Source organism: Notothenia rossii (assembly GCF_949606895.1).
Source record: "Notothenia rossii genome assembly, chromosome: 11".
Classification (NCBI taxonomy): domain Eukaryota; kingdom Metazoa; phylum Chordata; class Actinopteri; order Perciformes; family Nototheniidae; genus Notothenia; species Notothenia rossii.
In genome coordinates this window covers 20,084,362-20,089,519 of record NC_136910.1, presented here as the reverse complement: position 1 = coordinate 20,089,519, position 5,158 = coordinate 20,084,362, and positions in this window count along the sequence as shown.

Here is a 5,158-nt window from a genome sequence, read left to right as displayed (position 1 = left end):
AAATTCTCTGGGAATGAAGATTTTCAAAAACAATAAGAATTTAAATTAGGAAAAATCTGACTTTTTACCCTGAATATTACATTCAGTTTCCAAGAAAATAGTTAAGCTAAGTTGTTTATATTTTAATTTCATAGCCCAAAATTGTACACATCTTTCTTTAAGGGATTTCTTTTATATTGACGTTTTTGTGTTGTCTTCTTCTGTATTATCGCAATTCTCATGATACCCCCCTCTCAAGGCTCCATAATAAAACATGTTTACCTACAATGGCACTAATACCCAATAGAATTGTGAGCTCTGGTTCTGATGAAATGTCAAAAATGTTTAAGGTAACAGGAACTCACATGCTGCTGTGATGTGTCTTTTTCTAGTGTTGATCAGCTGAGTAGTGAAGCTGCATAATGCATCATGAGTAATTGGATGTACAGTATATGGGGGTAATATAATGCCAAATTACACTACGGATGAAATGTTTTTAATTAAGCTGTCGTATTTTCTTTACATAATGTCTATTTTAATAACAGTATAATGTGGATGCCAAATGTGTTACTGACATTTTAAATCGTTTTTGCTCAAAGAAGAAGAAGAATTAACATTTTCAAACTTATATTTTAATCATTTTCCCGACAGTGTGGCATGATGGGGGAATAATTTTTTGTCCGAAGCTATCTCACGGGAAGGTGTTTAATTATCACGTTGCTTCAAAGGGCATTTTGGTGTCATTTCACGTATTTTAAGCTTTTAGCATGTCATGTAAAGCCCCAGTCCCAGCTCATCTCATATCACCAGTTTGAAACACATTAATGCTCTTAATTCAAAGAAAACTACAGGGTTATGCTGAGGCTACCAAACTAATTGTTCAGGTTTAGAAAAAAAATCATGGTTTGTGTCAAAAATGTTTGTACTTAAATTAAGTTATGCATAGGTAAGTAGTCAACGGTATTAACTCTGATTGAGTTGGGGATTTGCATAAGAACTGTCTCCTGAGAAAGTCCTTCAGTTTGACCCGTCCATCCTCTCTATGCAGACTTTCATGCTCTTTGTGTCACTTTACTCGTAAAGAAGTTGCCTCTAAAAAGGCTTCGCCAACAAATGACACACGAAAAGCCGAAATGCACAGGAATAACAGGCAAAATCACTCAAGTAATGGACATGTGTTAAGCACATTTCCTGTTTATTCCAGTTCTTATTGAACTAATGCCCAGAGGGATTCTTCTGCACTTTCAATTGTCTATCTGGTTCAATCCTCTACAGTTCTCTATCTACAGAGCAAACCTTTCACACAAAATCACAGCTGTTTATAAAGAGAACTTTCTAAAAACATGAAGGTTCAAACACATAGAGCAGTCCTCTCAGACATAACTGGAGACAATCAAGCTTTGGTGGCAGGAGATTACACACTTTTTAACGGTGTTGTGTTTTAAGTAAGAAGTGGAGTTACAATGCCTATGATGTTAGTGATTTTTACCAAAAAGAACATTTAAAATGCCAGAAATGAGCAGCAGTGGATGTTGGTGACACGGTAAAAAGCATCCGAATATATGTAATGACGTCTTCATAGTGATGTGCTACATTAAGTGGTAAAAACAGAATTACAATGAAGTTCACATTCTTATTTATTATTTATTTTCAATATTGTTATTTTCATACTGGAAAAGATGTGAAGAGATAATAAACTGTCGCATTTGACTGAATGAAATATTCAACAATGTGAAGTCAAGTTGTATTTATATAGCACAAGACACATATACACATTCAGCTAGTGTTATGGGGTACCGCTTTTTTTTAACACACTTAAAAGGCTCAGATTCACTGTGGCATTTGTCTCCACGGTCCCCTGAGACAAAAGCAAACAAGGAATGCATCTTGAGCATCGTGTGATCCTTTTAAGCCCTGTGTGTGTGTGTGTGTGTGTGTGTGTGTGTGTGTGTGTGTGTGTGTGTGTGTGTGTGTGTGTGTGTGTGTGTGTGTGTGTGTGTGTGTGTGTGTGTGTGTGTGTGTGTGTGTGTGTGTGTGTGTGTGTGTGTGTGTGTGTGTGTGTGTGTGTGTGTGTGTGTGTGTGTGTGTGTGTGTGTGTGTACACACAAGGGTGTCTTAGAGGGTATTTGAGTGCAATTTTGAGTTATTTGCACTTTCAGTATTTCCATTTTCTACTTCACTACAATTCAAAGGAATATATTTCTCTTTTTACTTCACTACATTTATTTTGACAGATTTAGCTTTAAAAATTCAGACTAGAAATATAAACCAATGAATATATAGCAATGTATTATTATCGAAGCTAGTATAAGGTAATTAAAGTTAGCTCCACCTCTTTCAGCATAAACTGATGAACACATTAATGATAATAATAGCAATCCAGCGATACTATATTCATCTGTTTGAAAGGGATTATTTTGTATAGTATTTTTACTTTTATTGGTAAGTATACGTTAATACTTTTGTACTTTTATTTAAAGATCCCATATTGTTAAAAGATGTTCATGTTTATATAAAGCCGGTCTAAGTGTGATGTAAATACTTCAATCAATCAATCAATCAATGTTTATGTATATAGCCCAATATCACAAATGTTACATTTGTCTCAGTGGACTTCACAGTTTGTACAGAATATCAGTATGACAACACGACACCCTCTGTCCTTAGACCCTCACATCGTGCAAGGAAAAACTTCCAGAGAAACCCACAGTTTAAAGGGGAATATGGGAGAAACCTCAGGGAGAGCAACAGAGGAGGGTTCCCACTCCCAGGACGGACAGACGTGCAATAGATGCCGTGTGTAAATTGAAAAGATAATACATTTGCAACATAGGTAGTCCAAATGTTTGGAAATGCATGTGTGTATACTATATATAAATACTTGGTATAAGTACGTATATCGAAATATTAAAGGTCCCCTATTATACTGTTTTTCATCAATATATTACAGGTCTCAGATATATACAAAGCATGTCTCTCAGCTGGCGGAGGAGCTGAACTCCTTCTACCCCCGCTACGAGACGGGGCTATCGGAAGCAGCCACACCATTACACCCACTTGCCCTCAGCAGCCTCACCCTCACGAAGCACGAGGTGAGACGCACACTGAAGGCAGTGAACCCGAGGAAAGCAGCGGGGCCGGACGGAGTCTTGGGACGAGTGCTGAGAGACTGCGCTGACCAGCTGGCGGGGATCTTCACTAAGATCTTCAACCAGTCCCTGTCCCAGGCCATCGTCCCATTCTGCCTGAAAACATCCACAATCATCCCGGTGCCGAAAAAGAACAACATCGGCTGCCTAAATGACTATCGTCCAGTGGCACTCACCTCCACCCCGCTAAACTTTTTGAGAAGGTGGTCCGTCCCCACATCGTCTCATCCGTCCTTCCCGGTCTGGACCCCCACCTGTTCGCCTACAGGGCCATCAGGTCCACGGAGGACGCCATCGCCACAGCTCTCCACTCTACCTTGTCTCACCTGGAGAGTAGGGGGAGCTACGCACGGATGCTCTTTGTGGACTTCAGCTCTGCATTTAATACCATCGTCCTTGACAGACTGGTGACCAAGCTATCAGTCCTGGGAGTATCCCATTCCTTGTGTCTATGGATTAAGGACTTCCTGTCTGATCGCCCCCAGAGAGTGAGACGTCCCGTCTCAGCACCGGGTCACCACAGGGCTGCGTGCTGAGCCCCCTACTATACGCCCTCTACACCTATGATCTCGTCCCCGCCCACACCAGCAACTCATAACGTTTTTCTGATGATACCACCGTGGTGGGCTGCATCTCAGGGGGTGACGAGACCGCGTACATGGAAGAGGTGGAGCAACTGCTAGCGTTGTGTAAAGTAAACAACCTGCAGCTGAACAACCTGAAAACCCAGGAAATGATCATTGACTTTAGGAGGAAGAAGACCGACATGCAGCCCCTGTACATTGATGGAGGCTGTGTGGAGAGAGTCTCAGTGATCAAATTCCTGGGTGTTCACCTGACGGAGGACCTGTCCTGGAGGACCAACACCACGGCAACCGTCAAGAAGGCACAGCAGAGACTCTAATTCCTGAGAATACTCAGGAATTACCACCTCAGACAGGACCTGCTTGTGTCCTTCTATCGCTGCGCCGTGGAAAGCATCCTCACCTACTGCATCTGCGTGAGGTTCCTCAGCTGCACAGCCGCAGAGAGGGGTGCGCTCCAAAGGGTCATCAACTCGGCCCAGAAGATCATCGGTTGCCCCCTCCCCTCCCTGGAGGTACTGTACAGCTCTCGTTGCCTTAACAAGGCAGTCAAAATCCTCAAGGATCCACACCACCAGGGTAACAAGCACTTTGTACGTCTGCGCTAAGGCAGGCGCTTCCGTAACATGTCTTCCCGGACAAACAGACTCAAGTTCAGTTTTTTCCCAGGGCCATATGTGCACTAAACGCTGCTAATATTTAAATTATATAAGCCTTCCGTGCAATACGAGGGGAATCGTGCAATTTAATTTATTAATGTACATATTCTCTATCATGTCTATTTAAGTCCCATTTATTGTTTTTATAGTGTCTTGTTGTTTTTATATTGTCTTGTTGTTTTTATATTGTCTTGTTGTTGCGTGTTGGCACCTTGAGTTCATTGCAATTTCGTTGTACCTGTACAATGACAAAATTAAAGATCTATCTATCTAAGTGTTTGGCTCCAAACACCAAACAGATAATAGCAGCATCCCATAATCCCCTCTGTTTCAGCCCTGTTTCCAAAGTGCTGATTCTCTGTCTGTTACTTTAGATGAAAATAAGGAGCCACTCCCCACGCCCCTCTGAGAGATATTTGGTTACAAAGAACACAATGGTGCTCTAGGAGGAGATTCAGGTGATAAGGTGGGGGGGGGGGGTTACCATGGTTGGTTATTGGCTAATGGTTACACAAGCCAAACATTTGTTATGACATCATAAAGTGGCCAAAATCTGATCAGCTCGTTTTCAGACAGGTTTTTATATAAATGGATCAGGAAAAATAAAATTGCGAATATTTGTTTCTGAAACTTTTAGAATCTCCAGAGAGGACACATGTTGATGTATAAAAGACATGAAAACATGGATTTTGCATAATAGGTAGGTCCCCTTTAAATGAACAAAGACACCAAATGCAAGTGGCATATTAAGAAACCATGTCTTTTAACAATCCGTCAGGACTTCAAT